This window comes from Heterodontus francisci, chromosome 38 (genome assembly GCF_036365525.1).
Source record: "Heterodontus francisci isolate sHetFra1 chromosome 38, sHetFra1.hap1, whole genome shotgun sequence".
In the NCBI taxonomy this organism is placed as follows: domain Eukaryota; kingdom Metazoa; phylum Chordata; class Chondrichthyes; order Heterodontiformes; family Heterodontidae; genus Heterodontus; species Heterodontus francisci.
This window is the reverse complement of record NC_090408.1, coordinates 40,606,693-40,624,200: the sequence shown is the minus strand read 5'-3', so window position 1 is coordinate 40,624,200 and position 17,508 is coordinate 40,606,693.

The window sequence follows — 17,508 nt, the reverse complement described above, 5'->3', positions numbered from 1 at the left end:
CCTGTTCCACCATTCAATGAGCTCATGGCTGATCTGTATCTTAACTCCATTACTGTCCTTGGTTCCATAACCTATAATGCCTTTGCTTCATAAAAATCAATTAATCCCAGTTTTGTAATTTTCAACTGACCCCCCAACATCAACGGCTTTTTGAGGGAGAGAGTTCCAGATTTCCACTCCCCTTTGTGTGAAGAATTGCTTTCTGACATCACCTCTGAACGGCCTGGCTCTAATTCTAAGTTATGACCCCTTGTTCTGGACTCTCCCCAACAGAGGAAACAGTTTCTCTCTGTCGACCCTGTCAAATCCTTTAATCGTCTTAAGCACCTCAATTAGATGGTTCTCACCTGAAGCACTGACTGACTCTTTTTGGGATGTAATTCCACAAACCCCAACACTCTCTGCCACTTTGCAAAGGTGCCAATTGTTTATGTGTGAGCATAAACAGCAAGTGTCAGCAAGCTATTTGACCATGGGGTGCAGTGCAGGTCAGCCCGATCGTGACACCTCTACACACAAGATCACAGGATAATGGCAGATGAGAAAGGCCATTCAGCCCATCTAATTCATCCATCCGGAGAGTTGCTAACATTCCCCTATTGTAGAGCCTCATTGTTCTGTACATAATTCCAGGGTTGGTACCTCCAATGCTCTCTCTGGAATTTATCCACATGTTGATCACTCATTGTGTGTAAAGGAACACTTCCTGATATCAGTCCAAAAATTACCCTTCTCTACTTTGAATTTAGTTCTACTCCTGCAATTTATTTATTTAGAGATACAGCACTGAAACAGGTCCTGCCCACTGAGTCTGTGCCAACTATCAACCACCCATTTATACTAATCCTACATTAATCCCATATTCCTGCCACATCCCCCTACTAGGGGCAATTTACAATGGCCAATTTACCTATCAACCTGAAAGTCTTTGGCTGGCGGAGGAAACCGGAGCACCCGGCGAAAACCCACACGGTCATAGGGAGAACTTGCAAACTCCACACAGGCAGTACCCAGAATCGAACCCAGGTTGCTGGAGCCGTGAGGCTGCGGTGCTAACCACTGCGCCACTGTGCTGCCCAAAGGGCAATATTCTGAGTTAATTTTCTCTACCTGTAAAGAATCACCAGGATAGGAAGCTTCAGTATCCCCAGTTTTTGCTCCTGACTCAGATCCATGACTCTGATGATTAGCCTTAAGGTTCCTCTCTGCAATGCCTCCAGCACTTTGAAATCTCTCTGGTTTAATTGTTATTCAAAGTGCAGCTTGGCTGGAGCTCTCCAACTTTGGGTCATCTCCTCCTCTGGCTTGGATTCTACCTAGTTCAATATCCTATGGGCTTTGCTGATTGCTGCTCTGCATAGTTTGGAAGTGTTTAGTGTTGAGTCTTCTTAGACTCCCAGGTCTCTTCCAGAAATATTGCAGCAGGTCTGATTTTAATCGCTCCACCATTGGCGGCTGTGCTTTCAGCTGTCTGGGCCCCAAGCTCTGGAATCCCTTCCCTAAACCTCTCCTCCTTTAAAATGCTCTTTAAAACCTGCCTCTTTGACCGAGCTTTTGGTCACCTGTCCTTATGTGGCTCGGCGTTAAATTTTGTTTCATAACACTCCTGTGAAGCGCCTTGGGACATTTTACTCTGTTAAAGGTGCTATATAAATGCCAGTTGTTGTTGTTACTGATCTGCGATCCAGTGCAGAGGGGACAAGTGCTGGGCAATCTCCTTTCCCCTCTCCAGCTCAGGTGTACTGCAGTCGATTACAGCAGCTGGACTGCCAACCCAGTGCAGAGCAGCACTCAGATCTGGGACATTCTGCAACTCCTGTGCACAGAAAGAGACAAATAGCTGCGCCTGCAGTGACTCGATGAGTTAACTACACACACATTGTAGAACTCAGCGAAAGGAGACCTGATTGACTAGTCCATCTGAGCCAGGATTAGCAATTGAGGTTCCACAATTTGGCTTCAGTACCCCAAGCTAGAGAGGATGGAGGGGAGGGTGTGGGGGGAAGGGTAATGGGAGGAATAAACCAGGGATCCCACTCTGGATCACGTCCAGTGACCTCTGCTGGAGAGTCCACACCTGTTGGAATTGCGATGCTTTCCACTGTTGAACAGCCTGCCAGCACTGGCACCTGAGGAATGGACCACTCGGCTGAGCTGGGGCTACCTGGCCACCTGTGCAACTTGAATCAGCTCCTCTAGCAGACAAAGGGGTAGAGCTGATTGTAAAAGTCCCACCACCGGATTTTGTGATCTCAGTATGATTCAACCACATGTGGTTTAGCAGGGGACGGATGGGCTGTGCAAAACTCCCACTGCAAGCTTAACATCCTCAATGATAAAATCAGAGAAGTACAGAATCCAAACAAACATGAGTCACTTGCCACTGAGTAACCGCCAAAGTGGGAAATGTGCACCGTCTGGATTATATCTGTGACAGATTTAAATCTTTATCGTGTATCTAATCTGGCATGTAAATCCCATCACTGGATTTCCAGACTGCCATGTGCATCATGCAAGATGAGAAAGGCCATTCAGCCCATCTTCGTTTATACACCCTGCAACAACAACTTGAATTTCTATAGCGCCCTTTTACATAGTAAAACATCCTAAGGCACTTCACAAACAAAATTTGACGCTGAGACTTGTAAGGAGATATTAGGACAGGTGGCCACAATGCTTGATCAAAGAGCTCGGTTTTAAGAAGCATCTTAAAGGAGGAGTGAGAGAGAAGGAGAGGTTTAGGGAGACTTTGTGACCTCGGCATCTGAAGGCATGGTTGCCTCCACACTGAAGGGAATACAAGTCAAGTTTACACATGTTATCACAATTTAACCCTTTAGGTCCTGAATGGCTCAGTTCAACACTCAATTACCGTCTAGGGTTTGCCAACTCCGGTTGGATGCATTCCTGGATAATTTGCCTTATGGCCTCCCGCCTCCAGCCGCCCCACTCAGCCTGTTTTTCTCTATCTGTAATATCTTTATCACTAAAGAAACAAAACGGTTCAAAGAAAATGAAAAAAGAACATGCAATTATTTTAGTGTCCTCTCTGATATTTCTCCTGAGTTGCTCTCAGCAGTGTCCAGGATGACTAATACCCTGAATACCCCAAGACTCCAGGACAATCCTGCAGGGGTGGCCACCCCAACCTCCAGCGACTGCGGTCACACTGCTTGTCCTGGTAACAAGCAGGCTGACAGTCGGATGTCACAAAGGGGTAGTGACAGGGTCTGGGGGTTAACCATTGATGCTGTGAAGCAGATTGTTACGGTGCTAATTAGCTTCATTGCTCACACACAAAAAATAATTGCTTGACTGAGCAGTTTGGTGCTGGAGCTCAATGATTCTTGGATGACACTGAGGTGGGAAGGTGGGAGGTTTCGGGGGTGGGGGGGGTGGTGTGGATTGGTGGGGGCAGGGAGAATAGTCACGGTTGCTCCGTAGCTACATCCATTCATTCTGTCGGCATTGATTACAGCCAAGAAGGGACTATTTGGAGGCCATCCAACCCCTTCTGTCAAACACTAGACTTAATTGTCTGTTGGAATGCTTTCCTTTTGAACTGCTAACCCAAAAACATGAAAGCAGTCTTATAAGTTTCAAATTATACGCCCTTTGTTTCTTAATTATATTCATTCTGGAAAAGGATTCTTTTCATCCCACCATTTGATCTCACTACAGTGAGGGAAAGTGAATGTTTAAAGTAGACAGGAGCAAAATGACTCTGATTTATACAAGCCATTTAGTCCAGGCATAAAAAATTAGGCCTGGGACAAAGCCTTTGTTCCCTTAGTGCTGCTGCCTTCAAAGGCTTCTTTTCTGTTCTGTTTTATTTTTGTTTTTTTTTGCCACAGGACGGCTGATTTTCTCTGGTCAAAGCCTAGAATGTAACAAAGCTCTTTTAGGGCCGGCTCTCAGGCACCCCTTGATAACGCATTGCCGAAATGCAATGAAAGAAAGACATACATTTATATAGCACCTTTTAGGATCTCAGGATGTCCCAAAGCACTTTGCAGACAATGAATACTTTGTTTGAAGTGTTGTAATGTAGGAATCGCAACAGCCAATTTGCGCACAGCAAGATCCCACAAACAGCAATGTGATAATGACCAGACATCAAATTTTTTTTTGTGATATTGGTTGAGGGATAAATATTATCCAAGACACCAGGGAGAAATCCCCTGCTCTTCTTTGAAACAGTGCCATGGGATATTATATATCTACTTGATTTTAAAATTTTCATCCTTGTTTTCAAATCCCTCTGTGGCCTCGCCCCCTCCCTATCTCTTTAATCTCCTCCAGCCCCACAACCCTCCAAGATATCTGCGCTCCTCTAATTCTGGCCTCTTGTGTATCTCTGATTTTAATTGCTTCACCATTAGTCACTGTGCCTTCGGTTGCCTGGGCCCTAAGCTCTAGATTTCCCTCCCTACAACTCTCCGCCTCTCCACCTCTCTCTCCTCCTTTAAGACACTCCTTAAAACCTACCTCTTTGACCAAGCTTTGACCAGACCACCTACCCTAATACCTCCTTATGTGACTCAGTGTCATATTTTGTTATGTAATGCTCCTGTGAAGTGCCTTGGAGGATTAAAGGCACTATATGAATATGTTGTTGTTGTTGAGAGAGCAGACAGGTCCTCAATTTAACATCTCATCTGAAAGACGGCACCTCTGACATTGCAGCACTCCCTCAGTTTTACACTGCACTGTCAGCCTTGATCTTGTGCTCAAGTCTCTCGTAATTTATTATTTTTTAAACATGGTATCACAAAATCGAAATATGCTACGTGAATAGGTTCTTTTTCTGCAGTTGCTGCCAATAACAAGAGTGCTAAACACGAGGGCATGTGAGCAGAATGTGTGAGGGTGACCACAATCCACTTGTGACACACAGCTCAGACACTAATGGAGATAATATCAAAATGCTGACTGTCACATGGTATCTATTTATCTGTAGATCTTTGTCAATACTCCAGTCTTTGTCTTTGAGAGCTCTCTTCATGGCTTGTCTTTCTGAACCTCGATAAAGGTTATAAACCCACAATTAAAGTTGGTGGGGGATTTCTCCCACACTGCTGCCTTCTGCTTTGGGGATGTTATCCAGTTGCGTGGCTGTAGGCTATGGAATGGCTGGAGGCCTCGAGGTGCTCAAAGGGTTTGGTTCTTTTTCCAATCAAACCCACAGGTGTCAGTTTGGGCCCTTTCCCCATTCATACTGAGGCGTTCCTCTAAAAAGAGCAAAGCCCAAACTGAAGGGGTTGTTCTCTAATGAAAACATGCTTTTGGTAAATTTAAGTTAGTGATGGGGAGGAAAGCTGAATTGGGCCCTGCATCTCATCTGGTACAGCAATCTGGGCTGTAATGAGACTGCTCATTGAGACTTTTACGTCATGTGTCTTCAAATAAATGTAATAAAGCTCTGATGAAAGGTCATTGACATGAAACGTTAACTCTGTCCTTCTCTCCTTACAAATAGGGCACAGTGGTTAGCACCGCAGCCTCACAGTTCCAGCGACCTGGGTACTGCCTGTGCGGAGTTTGCAAGTACTCCGTGCGACCAGGTGGGTTTCCGCCGGATGCTCCGGTTTCCTCCGACAGCCAAAGACTTGCAGGTTGATAGGTAAATTGGCCATTGTAAATTGCCCCTAGTGTAGGTAGGTGGTCGGAGAATTGAGGGAAGGTGGGGATGTGGTAGGGAATATGGGGTTAATGTAGGATTAGTATAAATGGGTGGTTGATGGTCAGCACAGGCGTGGTGGGCCGAAGGGCCTGTTTCAGTGCTGTATCTCTCTATGCTGCCTGACATGCTGAGTGTCTGCAGCATTTTCTCTTTTCATTTCGGATTTCCAGCATTTGAAATATTTTACTCCTTGTAAAACGTTGTGTTGAATATGCTCTTCTGGAGACAGCAGGGTAGGTTTTTTGCTTGGATTCACTCAGATTTCAGCTATAACTTGGTGAAGCCTGAATAAAGAACTGGGTAGCAGGCCGATCCTTCAAATCTCCATTCACACTGTACCTTTTCAGGAAAGGGTCACCTGATCGAGCCAACCAGAAACTTGATTATAATATTCAAATTAGGTGGTGCTGTAATTCCATCCTGCACACTATGTCCCAGTGTTCACATTGAATGATTGCCAGGACTATATGCAAAGTCTCAGAGTGGGTGCAGCGGAGATCCACAGGACTGATACTGGGGCTAAGAGGCTTGAATTACAATGTTGTATAGACGAGGCTTGTATTCCCTTGAGTTGAGAAGAATAAGGGGTGATCCAGTTAGGGGGTTTTAAGATGGTTAAAGGATTTGATAGGGTAGATAGAGAGAAACTATTTCCGCTGGTGCACGAGTCCAGAACAAGGAGGCATAACCTCAAAATTAGAGCTAGACCATTCAGAGACAATGACAGGAAGCACTTCTTCACACAAAGTCTAGTGGAAATCTGGAACTCTCTCCCCCAAAAAGCTGTTGATAGCTGGGGTCAGTTGAAATTATCAAGACTGACATGAACAGATTTTCATTGGGTAAAGTTACTGAGTGATAAGGAGAAAGGCGAAAAATTTGTGTTGAGATATAGATCAGCCATGATCCAATGATTAGCAGAACCATCCATAGAGGTTAGATGACCTCCTTCAAGGGATATGGGGATAGTGGGGAAAAATGGCATGGAGGTAGATGATCAGCCATGAACTGTTTGAAAGGTGGAGCAGTCTCGACAGCCGAATGGCCTATTCCTGCTCCTATTTCTTACGTTTCCATGTTCCTATTCATTTCAACCTTGGAGATGTTCTGTGTTATGAACCTGAAGCCTACACATCAATTTAAAGGACACAGACCACCCTGGTGTCATCTCCTGTGTTTATTTATCAACAACTAAATATTGCATTTATATAGCACCTTTAACATAGTAAAACATCCCAAAGTGCGTCACAGGAGCGTTAGCAAATGAAATTTGACACCGAGCCACAGGAGACATTAGGAAAGGTGACCAAAAGCTTGGCCAAAGACATAGATTTTAAGGAGCATCTTAAAGGAGGAGAGAAAGAGAGAGACAGAGAGCTTTATGGAGGGAATTCCAGAACTTCGTGCCCTGGCAGCTGAAAGCATGGCCGTCAAAGGTGGAGGAGTTAAAATCGGGGAAACACATGCGGCCAGAATTGGAGGAATGCAGAGATCTAAGAGGGTTGTGGGGCCGAAGGAGTTTACAGAGATAGGGAGAGGTGACGCCATGGAGGGATATGAAAACAAGGATGAGAATGTTAAAATCGAGGCGTTTTTTAACCTGGAGGCAATGTAGGTCAGCGAGCACAAGGGTGATAGGTAAAAGGGACCTCGTGGAAGTTAAGACACAGGCAGCTAAGACACAATGTCTAAACAAAATAAAAAAATACGCAGAATCTGAACAAGGAATTCATCAGAATTTTTTGCAACTGATTTTGTAACAGAATTCAGAGTGCAAGGTTGTCTCTTTAAGAGCTATGTGCCTTCTCATAATAGCTCCCAATTGATTGGCAAAATGCACCATAATTACTAGTTATCATCAGCTCGGACTGTGCTCAGGGCAGTCACCTTGGAGATTTGAGTTTAAATAAAGTACTGTTAGGGGACTAAAGAGAACCTCAGCAGCTCATACTGGGGATGATAGAGACAGCTCTAATCCAAGGCTTGCATGTCAATTGAGGCAGTGGAGTGTTGATCAGAGATGGTGCTGAATCATGCCGTCAAATAGCAAGAGGACGTTAACAGCAACCAAACGCTGTGGCTTGGGTAGCTAATTCAAGTCAGGCTTTAAAGCTTATGAATTACATAGAATTAACAGCACAGAACAGGTGTGCATCACAACGAAGAAGAGCTTAGAATGTGGGAGTATCAAATTACATAGTATTTACAGCAGAGACACAGGCCGTTCGGCCCATCTGGCCCATGCTAGTGTTTATGCTCCATACGAGCCTCTTCCCACCCTTCTTCATCTCACCCCATCAACATATCCTTCTATTTCTTTCTCCCTCATTTGTTTGTCAAACTTCCTCTTAAATGCATCTATGCTATTTGTCTGAAAGTAGTAGCGAGTTCCCCATTCTGACCACTCTCTGAGTAAAGAAGTTTCTCCTGAATTCCCGATTGGATTTATTGGTGACTATCTTATATTTATGACCCTTCGTTTTGGTCTCCCCCATTGGTGGAAATATCTCCTCTACATCTAACCTATCAAACCCTTTCATAATCTTAAAGATGTCTATCAAGTTACCCCTCAGTATTCTCTTTTCTCGAGGTAAGAGCCCTAGCTTGTTCAGTTTTTTAAAATAATATTCCAACACTAAAAGAGCACAGAGCAGATGTGCAAATGTGTTACAAGTTAGCCCACAATTCCATACTGGCTCAGGAATTCTACCTGATGAGAATGAACGGGAACTGTAATCAGAATTGCAAGATTTTAACTAGCTCAAAACCTGTTCACTTACACAGAGCTAAAATCAAGCCCAATTATTGTCTCCTGAAACTTTCTGAGGGTGCAGGCTCTTGGGATCTAGTCCCACATACCCCAGCAGTCTCCGGTACCTTTCCCAACTGGCTATCCTTAGCATGGCAGCTCTGTCGCATGAGTGTCAGCAGGCTATTGAACCATGCAGAGCATTACATTTGAGTCAGTTCATGTTCCAGACAGACTTGCCTTACATGATTCAACAGGCCACCTTCTGAAGGGCAATTAGGAATGGACAATAAATGCTGTGACAACCACATCTCATGAATGAATAAAAAACTTTCAGGAGGAGAGTCCCTGGATGATTTTTTGTTCTCCTCCACCCAGCCCAGGGGCGGTGAAGCCGTCTGAAGCAGCCTTCATTTCTGAGTCAGTGTAGTGCCTCCTAGTTGAATAGCCTGTGACACAAAAGGGGGTTTAGGCGCTTTGACTTTCCATCACAAATCTGACCAGTTTAAAAGGACATTCACCATTATATGGACCAGCAATACCTCAATTTTAAAATTCTCCTCCTCATGTTCAAATCCCTCCATGGCCTCATCCCCTCCCTATCTCTGTAATCTCCTCCAGTCCTACCACCCTCCGAGATATCTGCGCTCCTCTAATTCTGGCCTCTTGTGCATCCCTGATTTTAATCGCTCCACCATTGGCAGTCATGCCTTCAATTGCTTAGGCACTAAGCTCTGTAATTCCCTCCCTAAACCTCTCTCTCCTCTTTTACGATGCTCCCTAAAACCTACCTCTTTGACCAAGCTGTTGGTCACCTGCCCATACACCTCGTCCTGTGGCTGGGGTATTTGTATTGATAATGCCCCTGTGAAGCACTTTCAGATGTTTTATTGTGTTAAATGTGCTATATGAATGCAAATTGTTGTTTTCCTGTTTCAGAACTCTGTCATGTGTCCCCTCGCTGTCTTATTTAGGGTCAGCCAAGAGGAGTTAAAAACAATTTTTATTTTTCACTGAAGTGATTTCATTGCATTGATCACACAATAGAAATTCTAATCAGACTGATCCCTCTGCTTTTATACAGAAAATCAATAACCCAAAAGTCAAGAAAACATTACATAAACTCACAGCCCCCCTACACTGAGATGACACCAATTGGAATCATTGCTACTAAAAGAAGGATAAGATAGAACTTGCATTTATATGGCGCCTTTCATGACTTAGGACATCCCAAAACACTTTACAGTTAATGAAGTACTTTTGACGTGTAGTCACTGTTGTTATGTAGGAAACGCAGCAGCCAATTTATGCACAGCAAGATCCCGCAAACAGCAATGGGTTAAATGATCATATAAATGTGTTCAAAGTCATGAAGTGTTTTGATCGAGTAAATTAAGGAGAAACTGTTTTCAGTGACAGGAGTGCTAGTAAACTGGGGACACAGGTTTAAGATGATTGGCAAAGAACCAGCTGTGACATGAGAAAAACTTTGTTTTTTTTACACAGCGAGTTGTTGTAATCAGGATTGTACTGACTGAAAAGGTGGTGGAAGCAGATTCAACAATAACTTTCAGAAGGGAATTGGATAAATAGTTGAAGGGAAAAAATTTGTAGGGCAATGGGAAAAGAGCAGAGGGAGTGAAATTAATTGGATAGCTCTACCAAAGAGCTGGCACAGGCACAATGGGCCAAATGGCCTCCTTCTGTACTATTTCACATTTGTCATATGTGGCTCAGTTGATAACACTCTCATCTCTATGCTCTGGTGGATGCAAAAGATCCTATGGCACTATTTTGAAGAAGAGCAGGGGAGTTCTCCCTCGTCTCCTAGTCAATATTTATCCCTCAATCAACATCACAATAACAGATTATCTGGTCATTATCACATTGCTGTTTGTGGGAGCTTGCTGTGCGCAAATTGGCCACCACATTTCCTACATTGCAACAGTGACTGTACTTCAAAAGTACTCATTGGCTAGAAAGTGCTTTCAGATGCCCAATAGTTGTGAAAAGTGCTATATAAATACAAGTCTATCATTTCTATAAATCTATGATGTTAGTTAAGGGGTAAAGTTTGGCCTAGGAATCGGGAGAACTACCCTGCTCTTTTTCAGATAGTATCCTAGCATCATTTACATCCACCTGATTTCCTCCGGGCTCTTTTCAATGACCATTTGAATATTTTCCCCACAATTTTCCAAAGTTTTGCATTTGTATAACACCTCATCATACTGTTGAAACAGCTCCACACACAATGAATTACTTCAGAAATGCAAACACAGCAGCAACATTCTGCAACTACAGCAAACTGAACAGATCAACTAGTTTGTTGGATACTGGCCAAGTCAGCAAGATAACTCCCTGTTCCTCACATATTACCTTGGGGGAAATCTTTAATTCCCATTCTGCACCCCCTCCCAAACAGCACGTATTCAGAGGAAATGTCTCTTTTAACAAGACAGAATTCTGGACATTGAGATGATTGGCCTTGGAGAGTGACCTGACATCTTGGAGCAGGACTTGAATCTACAACCTTTTGACTCAAAGGGGAGATGGCTACCAACTGGCCAAGTGGATGACTAAAACAGACACTTAATGTTTCCATGACTACAGTAAACTGCAGTCCATATGTACACTTCCAGTATGATTTACAGGAGAGTTCCCACAGTTTCTAACAGTAACAGATGCTAACAGTAGTCCCATAATGCTGTTCCCATGTCTCACAAGGCTGCTTGTATTGTAGAAAGGGCTTATTTTGTTTCTTTTTTCCTTAATGTAATTCTGTTGTCAAATAATTTATCTTAGTCCCACAGAGCCTGTCAAACACCAGTCAAGACAGCGGTTAATTTTTCACCGGGGGGGTGCTGTATGACAACTTGGCAGACTGTGTAGCCTTGTTCAAATATATAATCATGTGACAATTTATTTTTGCATTTTTAAGGAGGGGTTTTGCAGTCAGTCAAATTTGCTTCACAGTGATTAGAATATCTTTGTAAATGAGACTAGCTCTATAACCCACACTGACTGTAATCCTTCATCTCTTTTGAACTGCAATGGTCCTTTCATTAATATTTGTACTTCTTTCAATTCAGTGTACTGTAATCGCTGCTCTCAGTCTCCTCTACATTGGAGAGACCAGATTGGGTAATTGCTTTGCTGAACATGTCTGTCCAGTCCAACCCTGAGGTTACGGTCACTTACCATTTTAATTCTCTGTCCCACTCCCACTCCGATCTCGGCCAACTACCCTGTCCCACTGAACCTCCAGGAACAGCACCTCATTATTTGATTAGGCACTTTACAACCTTCCAGACTCAACATCGAATTCAACAATTTCACATCATAATCACTGCTCCCATTTTCTCGGAAGGCAGGTGCTGGTGACTTTTCTGTTGTTGCCATTTACACCTCTAGCTTTTGTTTCTTTACCTGTCCCGTTAGCATCTCCTTTTTCTTATTTATCACTCGTGCCTTCCACAGGTCTGCCCTTTCTCCCCTCCCACAGTTCCCTGCCTCTGTACTTGCTTTAAACCTGTTTAAACCTGTTTGCATCTCTAATTTCTTCCAGTTCTGATGGATATCGACCCGAAACATTGGGCAGGATTTTGAGCCCTCGCCAGAGTTGAGAACGGAGGTGGATGGGAGCTAAAAATAGCCCCACTGGCTGGCATGCTGGTTTCCCAGCTTCATCCCACCCCCAGGCTGTTTGTACATGAAGAGCCTATTGAGGACAATTCAAGGTCTCCAGGGCCCACAGGCAGCGGGAACCAGTTTAGGAGCTGGGGGAGGCTTCCCAGTGGCAGACATGGTGGGGGGGGGGGGTGGCGGGGAGGGGCGGGGAACAGCACTCTGGGGTGACCTAGAGTCCTTGCCTGCCTGCCTGGGGACAGGAACAGCCACAGGCCATCTTGTAGAGGGGTTCCCCCACAACAACCCCCCCCCCCCACCCCACACAGTGGGTGGCCTGACTGCAAGATCCATTTTTTAAATAAAGTTTAAAAAGTTGGAGAGAGGGTGCCTCTATCTTGAAGCGCCCTCTCCCTTACTTATCCTCGATTGCAGTCTACTGCTCCTTACAAGCTGGAAGGCCTCTGATCGGCCCTCCAGCTTCGAGAGCCTTCCAGACTCAACACTGAGTTCAACAATTTTAGATCGTAATCTCTGCTCCCATTTTGTTTCCTTTTCTTTGCATGTTTCAGTGTTATTTTTGCTTTCTGACAGCAGCTGTTCATGATCCTGCCATTCACACCTCCTCCAGACACATCTTTTGTTTCTTCACTTGTCCCATTACCACTTCCTTTGGCTTTTCCTCACCAATTCTCTTGTCATTAACCTCTCCTGCCTTTCACCCTATCACAGATCTTCCCTTTTGTTATTTTTCCACCTGCCTCATTTCACCTCTTTAAAATCTATTACATATCTACCTTTTCCTAGTTCTGATTAGAGGTCATTGACTTGAAACATTAATTCCGTTCCTGTCTGCACTGATGCTGCCAGACCTGCCGAGTATTTCCAGCATTTTCAGTATTTTGCCTTTGCTCCAAAGAGCTTTACAGCCAATGACGTGATTTTGAAGTATAGTCACTGTTGTAATGCAGGAAACATGATAGCCAATTTGTGCACAGCAAGCTCCCACAAATGGCAATGTGATAATGACCAGATAATCTGCTTTTGTGATGTTGGTTGAGGGATAAATATTGGCCAGGACACTGGGGAGAGCTCCCCTGCCCTTCTTCAAAGTAGTGCTACAGGATCTTTTACATCCACCTATATAGAGCCATAGAGAGAAAGATACAGCACTGAAACAAGCCCTTCAGCCCACCAAGTCTGTGCTGACCATCAACCACCCATTTATACTAATCCTACATTAATCCCACATCCCCACAATTCTCCTACCACTGACCTACACTAGGGGCAATTTACAATGGCCAATTTACTCTATCAACCTGCAGGTCTTTGGCTGTGGGAGGAAACCAGAGCACCTGGCAGAAACCCACACGGTCACAGGGAGAACTTGCAAACTCTGCACAGGCAGTACCCAGAACTGAACCCAGGTCGTTGGAGCGATAAGGCTGCAGTGCTAACCACTGCGCCACTGTGCTGTCCATAGGGGACAGACAGTTTAGTGTCTCATTCAAAAGATCGCACCGCCACCAGTGCAGCACTCCCTCAGTACTGTATTACACTGTAAGCCTATGGAGTGGGATATGAAACCATAACCCATCTAATGCAAAGGTGAGCGGGCTAGCCACTGAGCCATAGCTGACAGACAAGCTAACTCAGTCACTTCCCTCTACTCAGTCACTGCATGTCTATCATCAACTTGCAGGAATTATTTAGAAGGGAATCCAATCCCACGTTGACACATCTGCCTCTCCAGGTAAGTCAATGAGTCAGCTTTAGGAAGAAAATAACGTATTGTTTTTCACAGCAACCTGCCAAACTGTTGTTAGGCGAATAAGTAGAATTGTTGGCTTCAATTGACTAAATTCAACGAAGGGGGTAATAGTGTGAGACTGTGGACCCATGAGATGACTCATCCAGTGACTACACTTCAGAAGCTTATTGGTCGAAATGATTCCTATTATTCAGTTGTACTGCAGTGGTCACTGATGGCCATTTGCTCCAACTGGGTGTGGAATGATTAACAAAGCTACTCGTGTTATGGGTTGGGTCATTGACAGCTGTACAGAAGGGTTCTTCTGAATTTTACTTTTAAATCATGCCACCAGTCTCTCTGGTTCAATAGTTTTCAAATCCCTCCATGGACTCCTCGCTCCCTATCTCTGTAATCTCCTCCAGCCCCGCAACCCACCCACATCTCTGTGCTCCTCTAATTCTGATCTCGAGCACCCCTCTTGTTCATCACTCAACCATTGGGTCCTAAGCTCTGGAATTCCTTCCCTAAACCTCTCTTCTCTCCTTTAAGATGCTCCTTGAAACCCATCCCTTTGACCAAGCTTTTGGTCATAGAATCAAAGAAAATTTAAGGCACAGAAAGAGGCCACTTGGCCCATCGTGTCTGTGCTGGCCGAAAAATGATCCATCTATTCTAATCCCACCTTCCAGCATTTGATCTATAGCCCTGCAGACTCCGGCACTTGAGGTGCATATCCAGACTCCTTTTGAATAAGTTGAGGGTTTCTGCCTCAACTACCCTTTCAGGGAGTGAGTTCCAGCCCCCCACCATCCTCTGGGTGAAAAGGTCATTTGCCCTTATATATCCTTATGTGGTTTGGTGTCAAATTATGTTTTATAATGCCTTCCGTAATGTGCCTTGGAACATTTTACTATGTTAAAGGCACTATATAAATAAAAGTTGTTATTGTAGGTCCCAGTAGCCCTGTAACACATCTCACCAAACTATCCATTCTCATACAGAGATATTGGTTTCAGAAGGTTATTCAACCATGAAAGGCATTGCAGACAAGCCTAATTCTGTCATTATAAAAGAAAAAGAAGGACTTGCATTTATATAGCACCTTTCATGACCTCAGGACACCCCAAAGCACATTACAGCCAATGATGTAGATTTTTGAAGTGCAGTCATTGTTGTAATGTAGGAATCACGGTAACCAATTTGTGCACAGCAAGCTCCCACAAACAGCACTGAAGTAAATGACCAGATAATCTGTTTTAGTGCTGTTGATTGAGGGATAAATATTGGCCAGGACACTGGGGAGAACTCCTATTCGAAATAGTGCCATGGGATCTTTTATGTTCACGTGAGAGGACAGTTGAAAAGCTACAAAAGAGGGCTTCTCTCCTGAACGTGACTTTTACATCAGTAGTCCTGTGTTACATCCACCTGAGGAGATGGGGCCTCAGTTTAACATCTCATCCTAAAGATGTCACCTCTGACATTGCAGCACCCCCTCAGTACTGCACCAGGAGTATCAGTCTGGATAATAAACTCAAGGCTGTGGAACAGAGCTTGAACGCACAGTCTTCTGACCCAAAGGGGTGAGTGCTACCCACTGTGCCCCAGTAAATGCCGGAAACACTCAACTAGAAAGTACAAATGCTGCGAGGCCTTCGCTAGTTGAATGTCATGGCTTCATAGCTGAAGACACCACAAACCTAAACTCTAGCAAGTTTGTTTTAAAAAAAGCTGTTGATAAATAATTAATGAAGTATATGCATTTGTTTCACTCAGCAATGCCAGCTCGATCGATGGATGCCTAGATTGTCTTTATAGCCTTTTATAAAGATACTTCTTGATTACTGCGTCGGTCAATTTGCTGAACATTGTCCAAATTGTCGTGGAAATACAGACGTGGTAATCTGAGAGTCTTGGAGACAGACGTCTGGCGCCCATCAGCCACAATCGTTACAAAGGTTGGAGCTATGTGCCTCCACAGCAAAAGGAATGTGTCCTGGCATCACGTGTCCTATGCATTCCATGCCCACGGAAACTGCTTGGGAATTTTTGCTGAATCTGGGTGGATAGCACTTCCCGCCTTCTGAATCAGCAGGTCGCTGACACAAATCCCCGCTCCAAAGACTTGAGTTCCATAATCCAGGCTCCCACTCCCAGTGCTGCACTATCAGAGGTGCTGTCTTTAGGATGAGACATTAAAACCAAGGCCCCTATTGCCTGCCCGTTTGGTGTCGAAGATCCCATGGCACTATGTTGATGAGCAGGGGAATTCTCCCCAGTGTCCTGAGCCAATATTTATCCTTCAATCAACACCATTAAAAAAACAGATTATCCGGTCATTGTCACATTGCTGTTTGTGGGAGCTTGCTGTGCACAAATTGGCTGCCACGTTTCCTACATTACAATGTGACTACATTCACAATGTATTTCATTGGCTGCAAAGTGCTTGTGAATGTCTTGAAAGGCTCTATATAAATGCAAGTCAATCTTTCAGAGCAATTAGTGATAAACATTGCCTGGCACCATTACCCAATCCCAAGAAAATCAGCAAAGGATTTGCAGTTCAGGACTAGTCACTGACAACGGCTGGGAGACTGACAGACACCAGGACTGATGTTCCACGAGATTGGGAGGCTGCAGAATTCACTTCCAAGGTTGAGGAAGAAACTATGTCAACATTCAAGACTGGATTGAAGAGATGGATGAAGGAAAAAGGATTGAAGGGTTCTGGAAAAAAGGGGCAAATGTGATTCAAGCTTAGGGACAATGCAGCTGAGGCCTGGTTGCCAATAAAAAGGAGAAAGACTTGCATTTATGTAGCTCCTTTCACAACCATTGGATGTCTCAAAGTGCTTTACAGCCACAGAAGTACTCTGGAAGTGTAGTTACTGTTGTAGGAAATGTAAGCAGCTAAATTGTGCAGAATAAGCTCCCACAAACAGCAATGTGATAATGATCAGACCATATGTTTTTGTGATGTTGATTGAGAGATAATTATTTGCCAGGCCATTGGGGAGAACTCCCCTGCTCTTCTATGAAATGCACCATGGGATCTTTTACATCCACCTGGGAGGACTGACATTCTTAATTTAATATTTCATCTGAAAGGCTGCACCTCTGACAGTGCAGCACTCCCTCAATGCTGCATTAAAGGGTCAGCCTTGATTTTTATGTTCAAGACCTGGAGTGGGACATGAACCCAGAACCTTCTAACTCAGAAACAAGAGTGCTAACAGCAGATCCATGGCTGGAATGGTGGAGCAATGGAAATCAGGGGTTGAGTCATAAATGGCACAGAAGGAGGCCATTCAGCCATCCAGTGCATGCCAGCTCTCTGCAGAGCAACCCGATCAGTCCCATTCCCTGGCCCTATCCATGTAGCCCTGTAATTTTATTTCCCTTAAGCCCTATCCAATTGCACAAGAGGCCAGTGTTCATAGAATCAGAGAAAGTATATGGCACAGAAAAAGGCCACTGGAGGAGCACAGATATCTCGGAGGGTTCTAGGGCTGAAAGAGGTTACAGAGTTGTGAGCAGCGAGACCAGGAAGTAGATTTGAGAACAGCAATGTTTTATTGTTTTAATTTTCTGTACTTCAATAGTGCCGACTCCAGAGTTGGAAACGCCAGTCCGGGATTTCTGTCCTACCGCCATGTTTCAGCCAAGCCGTTGCCTGTTAGTTTCAGTCCCACGTGG